This window comes from Euphorbia lathyris, chromosome 3, assembly GCF_963576675.1.
Source record: "Euphorbia lathyris chromosome 3, ddEupLath1.1, whole genome shotgun sequence".
NCBI lineage: Eukaryota > Viridiplantae > Streptophyta > Magnoliopsida > Malpighiales > Euphorbiaceae > Euphorbia > Euphorbia lathyris.
This window is the reverse complement of record NC_088912.1, coordinates 38,100,326-38,111,072: the sequence shown is the minus strand read 5'-3', so window position 1 is coordinate 38,111,072 and position 10,747 is coordinate 38,100,326.

Here is a 10,747-nt window from a genome sequence, read left to right as displayed (position 1 = left end):
TTTTATCAATCTAACCATAAAACTAACAGATTTTGTTATAATGATTATCAACTAAAATTATTAGGAACATGTGCATAACTTATTTTAATTAACAATTAATTAAAACTGATTTATCTTTTAGAACCAATTAATCAAAACAGTTTTGTTAATTAACCTAACTATAAATATTTATTCAATCTGATTGAAAACTTCTAATTTTCATATATGAAATAACGGATTTAACGCAGGCTCTGATACCACTGAAGGAAAATAGGCTAACGTATAGCAGCGGAAATATAAAAAATTTAACCTATTTCCATTAACCCAAAGATCCGTTAATCGTTATTTCATACAAAGAGGGATAAGAAGTAATACCTTTTAGATGTTCTATCTACCGTTGAAAACGAAGTGCCCACAACTCTTACTTCGAGTTTCCGAGCACAAAACAAAACAAAGGAAGATCAAGTTAGAATCAACCGTTTATAACAACCAAAGTAGATTGTCTCTAATTAACCAACACACACTACAACAAATAAGCACTTGTGCCACGGTTAAAATCGTGGCACAAGTATAATATTTCTGTGGCTATACTATTTAGCCACGGAAATTCATGGAAGATACTCTCGTGGCACAAGTGATTGTGGCTAGGTAGTTGCCACGAAAAAACAATGGTTGTGGCATAAATTAGTTTTTATGCCACGGTAAAATCCGTAGCTAATCATATCCGTTTGTCACGGGTAAAATCGTGGCAAGAAATAGTGGCCCGTGGCAATCAATATTACTTAGCCACGAGCATACCCGTAGTAAAAATAGAACACTCGTGGCTAAAAACCTTGCTTAGCCACGAGCATAATTGTGGCAAAATTCATCAAATTTTAGTAATTTGTTTTTAAATTTTAATAATAATAATAATGATTATTATTATTATTTATTATATTAGCTTTTGGATTGAAGAGAGCTCCATTAAAAATGGATAACAATAAAAGAAAAAATAAACAAAGTCCAAAAAGTTAACCATCGAAAAAATGAAAAATTATTAAATAAATATCATTCATTTTGTCATCTAACAAATAAACTCGCTGCTAATAACACATAAATAAATCTCCCAATTATTAAAAAATTTATATTAAGAAACTAAAAATCTAAAGCTAGTACAAACTTTATTCCGTGTTAGTATACAACCATGTATACGACTAAGATTGACAAAACCCGTAGGATTGAATATAATGAGTTTTTCAAAGTTACAATGTCTCTCTCATCCACTAACTCCTTGTTCCTTATTGATTTCTGTAAATTCCAAATAATCATTTATTAAAAAAGAAAAAAAGGTTTATTATGTACTGTTATGACTAAAAATAACATCTTATTATATCAAATTTTCTATTGTATTGTGAGGCAAGCAGAATGGCCAAAATCACTATTCCAAACCACTTTTCTGTAGTTAAAAATAAGAAACTTTCAAGTAAAATAAAAAACTGAGAGAATGTGTTCTTTTGGTCCTGGAAACATAAAATGAGATGATCGATAACCAATCGATTGGAGAGCTATATGATATCAAAGCAAAAGGAAGGCAAATTTTAACAGGGCCTTACAATTTTTGAGGAGAGGGCGTAAATCTTGTTCCCAGTTTTGAAAGTCCCTGCTCGTCCCTAGTTGAATAGCTCCAACTTGACTTGCCAACATGAAAATGAGTAGTAAGTTATTTAAAAACTTCACATTACTATAAATATGAGCCAGAAAAGGTTTAAGAGGCATTAAAAAATCATATTCAAATTCGGGAGGCAGAATGTCCTAATTCCTATAACATTAATTTAGAAATACTTGCACAAAGTAATATATGCAGAATTTTATTTCAGTTCAAAGGTGAAAGTTGCCATTAATTTTGAACTATGACTTCTAGTTATAGGCAAAGCAAGCTTGTGAATCTGAATAGACAATCTTGGAGTGAATCTCGAATACATCTAACAAATGCAAAATCAACTTGAAAAACTAAAATTGAAGGAAACATGATTATTTACATGATGCTTTTCAAGATTAGAATCACCTAGAAACCAGGGAAAGTGCATTAGCAAATCTGAACTCAATAAGAAAAAGAGTAATTCCAAAATATTTCAAATGTCAGATGTATCACAAATGTAGATATGCTATATCAAGGCTGGAACTCATAAAGTATAGAAGGAAACACATAATTTTCACTATCATGTACTTGGGTAACTAAAACAAGGGATAACTTTATTCTAATCTTACCATGGCCTCACCATGAAAACAATAGCATGTTAAAGGCCTTAACATCTTAGTAACTGCGGGAAAAGTACTCTTACCATGTCAACAACTAACCTACTAACTAGATGTATCATGTCAGTCAAATGACATTTGCGTGCTATCAACTGCTGCAATGAGAAGCGACAATTACAAATATCAGTCCCTATAAACGAGTGTTCTCACTTTCGAGTATCATCTCCTTGATCTGAACTCTTTTTACTTAAACTCATAAAGTCCTACAAATCTATATTAACTTGAATCATTGGTATAAGCAAACCAGAAATCACAGCCCAATATAAGTTTTAACTCTTCCCTCCAAAGAAACATAGGATAAATAAAACTCTATTTGACAAATCACAGCCCAATCACAAGCTAGACGCAACCTGCAAATAACTGACCACACGACCAAGAAACATAGGAAATGGAATAACTTCAGGTTGAAAACAAGAAGATCAGATAAGATATGATGTCTAATATAATCATGGAGAAAATATGTTGCACGAGAAACAAAAATGGAAATTGAAGCTGAAATTGAAAAGGACACCAGAAAACATTATTTCAAAAAAATATAGCTAGGAAACCTTAATGGGAATGGAAAAAAAATAAAAACAGAAACAGGAAATGCGAAACTCCAATGAAGAAGAGTTCTTATGCAATATAGTGAAGAACTGTATATGCTTGACCAACTACAAGGAAATGACTTGCTGCCAATTTGAAAAGTGCTATTGTCGAAAAAATTGATTGAGTTGTTTGCTAAGATAAGAAACTTTACTCTTATAACTTGCGCATGGGCTCTAATCATCCTGTTCTTTTGTTCTTTCTATTACTCCTTTTTCAAGTAAAAGTGTATCAAAACCAACGAAAAGCCTTTAGTACGAGTGCTGATGGGATCATTTTCCCAGAAAAAAGAGAAACAATAATTTGAAATCCAAAATAGTGGATTGCTTACAACAGACTTGCAGCTCACAATGCACTCAAAATGATGCAAACTTAAGCCATATGGAACAGAATAAACATATTTATTAAAGGCGCGTGGTGCTGTAAGGCACAAGGGTCTTGGAGCCTTGGTGCATGGCCATGGCACGCGCCATAGCGAGACAAGGCCTACTTACAAAAATATAAATATAAATTATAAAGCTAACATAAAAATGCAACGAATACTAAATCATGGAAATATTTTTAAGCATAAATAAATATTAAAAAATGCAAAATAAACTCATATTAGAAAGCTAAAGTTAATACTAAATCCTAAGTTACACTACTAATCAAAACTCTCCAAATTCATCACTATCACACTCCTCATCTAAAGCATCATCAAACTCTTGAATTTGAATTCCCTTTGGCTTCTTTATTTCTGTTGTTTGGATTCGTTTACTGTGTTTTCTTCTAATAAACTTCTTCCTCTTATAATGATTGCCGCTTCCTCTCTAATAGTTTCTTCCTTTTCTAATTAATTAAAACATATAATCTCTCTTCCTTTTTTTAATAGAACACATGTTCCATTCCAGATATGTAAGGTATAACTGCCAAAAATTAATTAACTATGGGAATAAACTATGGGAATAAACTCTAGCACTCTCAACTCATATGCTAACATCATGGGGGTGACATGTCGGTAAGGCCTGCGCCTGGTGCAAGCCTTTATTAACTATGGGAATAAACTCTAGCACTCTCAACTCATATGCAAATTTGCATGTCTCGATTGTCTAAATGAATAAACTGAAACACTGGTGCTCGGCTTTAATTAATTTGATACAACTCAATGATTTCTATGCACGTTTTCTTTTCACTTGTTCATTGGGAAAGACTTATTTAGTCGTGGGTTTTGATACATTTCCTTAAGGCATTGAAGTTGAGTGTTGTTTACTTATTTACACATTATTCAGACACTCAAATGTTCAATAATTTCTATGCTCACAGAATAATAAGGAAGCATAATAACACAATGGAACCATACATAATTAAAACCAAAATTTGCCAAAGCAATTACTCAATTTCATTTTGTGTATCCCCCGTTGCTACTTCCCACCTTCATTTCCACAAATTCATCAATATCTCCTTTTCCCAATTATAAATGATTTTGTATCAAAATTTAAATTGGAACTAGTTAAAAAATTGTAGGGTTAGTAAAATAATATGCATTATATATAACAGGATATTCCATTGAGTCGATAAAACTTACAACAGAATCCTGGGAAGCAACAACGGAGAGGAAATAGTCGGAAGATTTCTTAGGGCAAAGGAGGAAAGATGAAGAGTTGCAGAGGCTTGAGAATTCTTGGAATCCCTTTCCATTTCTCTGGAACAACCCAAATAATCAAGAAAAACAGAGGTAAACATCTAATTAATGAGTGATGGAAGATGCATACGTACCTAAAGTTGAGCTCTAGGTTAAACTAAAATTGAAAAATGAACAGTCATTATTAAACAATTAAATGTCTCACTTTTTCAAAAGGTTAAGAACGAACCAATTTGAATTAGTTCTAAATTCCTCAGCAATCAAAAAGTCAAAACACTTCACAGAAAAGAGAGAGTACCGTAGATGGTGTTGGTGGTGAATTTGTTGTCGCCGAAAGATTGCAGAAGAATAAGAAAGAATATGTGGCACATAACCTTAATATTCTATTTTCATACTCGATCAGAAATCGGCAGTGAATTCACCTTTTGGCAGGAATTTCAAAGATACCAGAAATTGAGAAATTGGGGAATAGTACAGAGGGAAACGATGGGTTAGGGTTAACAGAAGAGTATCGAGATTGGGGGTGGATGGATTATCAAACTTTTGGAGTAAAGGAACTTTTCTCTTCCCGCCACGTTACATTACATTGAAGAATAAGGACAAGAAATTAATATATTAAAAACTAATATGTTGAATTAATTTTAAAATAATAATTTTCTTGCCACGCCTAAATTATCCGTAGCATAAGTAACTTTATGCCACAAGTCAATTTTTTCCGTAGCATAAATAGATATAGATTTAGCCACGAAAAATAAATATTCATGGCATAAATATATTAAGTAATCTATATTTTATGGTGAAAGGTCTTTTTTCCGTAGCTAAATGAAAATACGCCACAAATTTTAAATTCATGTGGCATGATTCGTGGCACAAGTAATGATTTGTTGTAGTGACAAGATCAAGGATAAAGAGAAAGAGATGAAAATCAATTGAACGGATGGAAGCGGTGAAAACTCATCCTCGGTTAAGGGGGTTCGAATTCTCTCTCCTCAAAATCAATAGTGGATTCCGAAAATCCTTCGTAGGGGTATTTATAATCACTTGTATCTAAACCCTAATTAGATAGAATTAGGTTACTTAATAGAAATTCAATTTGGAATAGAATTCTTAATTATTATCTATTAATATATCTAAATATAAAAGATAATAATGATAACCTTATTTGATAATAATAGGAGTAATATAATCTAATTAAAACTCATAACTTATTTATCCTTTAATTAATTTAATTCATAATCCTAATCTAATTAGGATTTGATAAAATCAAATTAATTATTTATATATCTAATATACATAAATTTCGACCCCCATGATAATTGGGCCTTATTGGGCTCAATTGGGCTTCCATCAATTAATTAACATGTGTCTCTCTTTTGGGTTCCAAGTCTTATGTGTGACCCATTAGGTTCTTATCGCTTCTAGCCGTATGCAACGTTATTAAATAATTTTCAAAGAATCATATTTAATCTTTCCATAACAGAATGATGTACAAAGTATGTGATTAGCAAGTCTGTAATCATTCCCCTAGAGCTATAAGAAGACAGGTTGATTCTGTCGTTGACCTTTCCGTATTAGTTACGGTATAATTCGATCCTTTATCAACTACGTCCTTGAACTGAATCTTATGACTATGGGTGATGTCCAGTCACATATAGCGAGACGTTCGTTTTAATTGTTCTGGCCGAGTCAACTCCAATTAGATAGGTTAAGAGAAATCTTATTTCAATCTCAAGCTATCACCTTGCAAGGATTTAGAGTCAAGACTTCCACAAGCGATCCATGGATATATCTCCCATTTATCGGGAGTGATAAATGCTCAATCCAATGTATAACGATCCCGCTATCACTTCCTGTGATACCCAACGTCTACTGTTCACACCCTATAGTCATCTCTGTTAAGGATCATGTTACACCAGAGTCAAAGCGTCACATTCCATCATCCAAAATACTAATTAACATTCCTTTGAGTCTGAGGATTATTTATACCTATTAATACCAATGAGATGAACATGTGACAAGGAAGAATCTACCCATCCTGTTATCTCAAGTCGGGTCCCCAATCCTAATGAACTACCTTTCATCGGATCCATTTAACTGTCCAGATATCTGAATATATGAAGCTTGTGAGATCAGCTTTCTGTCGGACAGAAGACACAGTTACATGCAAGTCTCAACCGCGATATGTCAATCCTAAACATATTGCTTGACTTGGGGTGGTTTTAAGTTTATTAGTTTATTATAAAGTTTTGTCTCACTTCATGCTTATATGAACACTTTATAATCACTTTAAACAAACTTACGGGTTTCCTTTTATTAGACTTTATTTAGTGCTTAAAAGGGTTTTGCCTTTATATAGTTATAAAACATATATCTCATTAAAATAAATGATATAAAGAACACTTCATTTAAATTAAGTCTGTATCCTAGAACAATTGTCTATAGGACACTAAACCCCAACACTACTTACATCATCGGCCCGGACTGGCCGTGACTATTCAAAATGGATTACTCACTCATGTCGAGTAGTGAGCAATCAGAAGTTCTTGATACATTCAGAGCCTCCATTAGAGCTCTCTTCTTTTCTACCACAAACTTTATTATTTGTTCTACAACTACAAATTCCAGTCCTACTTGCCCATCCTTCCCTTTTCTACCTCTATTTAAAGGAGAAGGACCAGGGCCAAAAATGGTACCCGAAGGTATCCTTACAAAAATAATAATAGAAAATAAGTCAACTGCCTTACAAAATCAACAAAACAGATATGGTTAAGGATTCTTTTGACCCTTGAACACTCAAGGGTCGACACATCTTGTCATCATGTTACTTTGGGAAATTCTCCTGAAACGCCTTTCCACCTGCAGCCTCTGACATGCCCACCTCTGAAATGTCGCTGTCAGTCATCAGGATATCTGGCGTATAACCGCTGGATCATAGAAAGGCCCCACTCCTCTTGGCAGTTGCGAAACAAGTTGTTTCCAGCGAGTTTGGCTTTAATCAATGCTTATTTGCAAAAAGACATTAATCAGTCCTTCACTCTTGTAATATAATGTAAAAACACCCCAAATCTCATACAAATATTATGTTTAAACTAAGTCAATTTCATGCCTAACAAATACCCCCACATTGAACCTTTGCTTGTCCTCAAGCAACAAATTGTAAGAAAGACTACTTTAATAGAAGAAGAGTTAGAAATGAAATTTTTCAGAGAATGATAAGGGGAACAGAGATTATTTTGCTCAATGAGGAAATTAAGAGATGCGTGTTATGATCTTATCAAAGAGTTTAGAGTTCATTTTAAACAGTGTGTCCTTTTACTCGAGAACTTCCTTAAATCTTAAAATTTAGACTTCCACTTTCACAAGAAGTTACCAACTCGCCATACATGCCTCACTAAGGAATGGAATAATTCACTCACTCTCGCATGGCATTTAATTACCATAGGAAAAATAATTTGATTTCACTCCTCACCTCACTCACCACACCCTTAGGGTGTAAGTTTGCCTATTGGTCCTGAATCTATGGGTCAAAATTCTTCCAAACATAGTCCAAAGGACTTGACAAGGGTTGTAATGTTAGGCTCAGGTTCTGGTTTGACCATGAAAAGCTATTTCAGTGTATGAATTATGTGTTGGAAATTAGGCTAAGGTATAGCAGCGGAAATATAAAAATTTTAACCTATTTCCATTAACCCTAGGATCCGTTAATCGTTATTTCATTTAAAGAGGGATAAGAAGATTTACCTTTTGATGATCAATCTACCGTTGTTAATGAAGTGCCCAAAACTCTTCTTCGAGTTCCCAATCACAAAATAAAACACAGGAAGATTAAGTTAAAATCAACCGTTGAATAACAACCAAAATAGATTACCTCTAATTAATCAACACAAGATCAAGGATAAAATAAATAGATGAAATCAATTGATCGGAAGGAAGCCGTAGAAAATCTCGTCCTCGAACTAGGGTCGGAAATTCCCTCTCTTGCACTATAGTAGATTTCGAAAATCACTCTAGGGATATTTGCTTGTTATGGCTGAAATTCCTATATAGGGGGGGTATTTATAATCTCTTGTATCTAATCCCTAGTTAGATAGAATTAGGTTACTGAATAGGAATTCAATTCGGAATAGAATTCCTAATTATTATCTCATTATATATCTAATATATTAAGGATAATAATAATAACCTTATTGGATAATAATAGGAGTATTATAATCTAATTAAAACTCCTAATTTATTTATCTTTTAATTAATTTAATTCATAATCCTAATCTAATCAGGATTGAATAAAATCAAATTAATCATTCATGTATCATACATGAATTTCGACCCCCCTATGGTCCATGAGCCTCATTAGGCTCAATTGGGCTTCCATCAATTAATTAACATCTATCTCTCTTTTAGGTTCCAAGTCTTACGTGTGACCCATTAGGTTCCTATTACTTCTGGCCGTATGCAACTATTAAATTAATTTTCAAAGAATTTAATCTTTGCATAACGGAATGATGTACAGAGTATGTGATTAGCAAGTCCGTAATCATTCCCCCAGAGCCATAAGAAGATATGTTGATTCTGTCGTTAATCTTTCTGTATTAGTTACAGTATAATTCGATCCTTTATCAACTACATCCTTGAACTGAATCTTATGACTATGGATGATGTCAACTCACATATAGCGAGACGTTCGTTTTACTTGTACAGGCCGAGTCAACTCAAATAGATAGGTTAAGTGAAATCTGTATTTCAAGTCTTAAGCTATCACATTGCAAGGATTTAGAGTCGAGTCTTCCACGAGCGATCCTTGGATGTATCTCCCATTTATCGGGAGTGATAAATGCTCAATCCAATGTATAACTATCCTGAAATTACTGTTGAAACACCTTTCCACATAATTTTGATTTGACAAAATTGTTTAAGTATAATTAAAAACATATTCTAAACACACTAAGTTTAAATGCTTTGATTTATTCTACTAATGTGTTTGTTCAATGTTGAGTTAAATTGATTATAAGACATAAGGATTAAAAGGCCCAAGCCCAATACGAAAGTCAAAGCTCAAGTCAAACAACTCAAGACAACTCGGCCCGCGTTTATCAAAACGATGTCGCTATGTACAAAACGCAACTTAGCAAGAGAAGGATCTAGAAGACCTTCTGGGAATAACTTCGGGACGAAGCTGCTGAGTAGATTCGACAAAGCGTACAAGACAGCAGCTGGCTAGAGAAAACTTCTAGACAAAGTATTTCCACTTTGGGTAAAGTTCAGATGACACAGTATGATGTCTAGTTGACTTTACCATAAAAGGAGAGACATTCTGCCGAGCTGACCAAAAGCTGACCGAGGACAGAAGATACTCAAATCTGATTGGCCGAGAGCTCTGAGCAAGTCAGGATGACAACGACAGGAAGTCGTTTCCCTCCAACGGTTATTTCGAAATTCGAAATGACCGATGCCTCAAGACGTCTCTATAAATAGTGCCATCAGAAGCTTCATTCACATAGAACTTGATCAAGCCATTACGCTGGCCAAATTTCCACGAAAGTTCTGCAAGCAAAAAGCAAAGCAATCTTACACTATACTTTCATATCTTTTGTGTAAAAGTCTAGAGTGATTATTCAATCATCTAAAGTGTCTTAGCAATCATTGTTTAGGACAAACACTTATCATTTCTAGAGAATAGAAATGAGAGGCTAAGTACTCGGTTATAGTACTCAACGAGAGATTAGGATTGAGTAGAGGTATAGAGGAAGGTACTCTTGTTATACTCAGTTGCTAAGATTGTAAAAAGTTTGAGGCTCTACCTTTAAAGAGATAAGTAGAGAATTTGAAAGCTCGGAACGTGTTCCGAGGATAAGACATAGGCTTAGGAGCCGAACCTGGATAAATCTGCTGAGAAACGTATTTCTTACCTTAAACTCCTTTTATATATTGCTTGCTTAAATAACTAAAAACTGACCAAGTAAAAAGGTCAAGCTGAGTTGTGCGCATAAAACATCTGAGGTCAGGAATAGACTCTAAGTGTTATCTCTTGACTCAAGTTAAGAAACTGACCTAGTCACAAGTTGACTAAGCTAGTATCTTGCTGTTTACTCAGCGCCGCTGTTAAAACCTTTTCTCCTAAGAAAAGAAGTCTGCCCTAAATTAGAGAAAAAGTTTAAATAGTTCCTAACCCCCCTTAGAACTATACTTGTAACGTGATAAGGGACCAACAAATGGTAACAGAGCTTAAAAGCTCACTGTAAAAGGTTTAACAACCTTGAGCTGATCCCC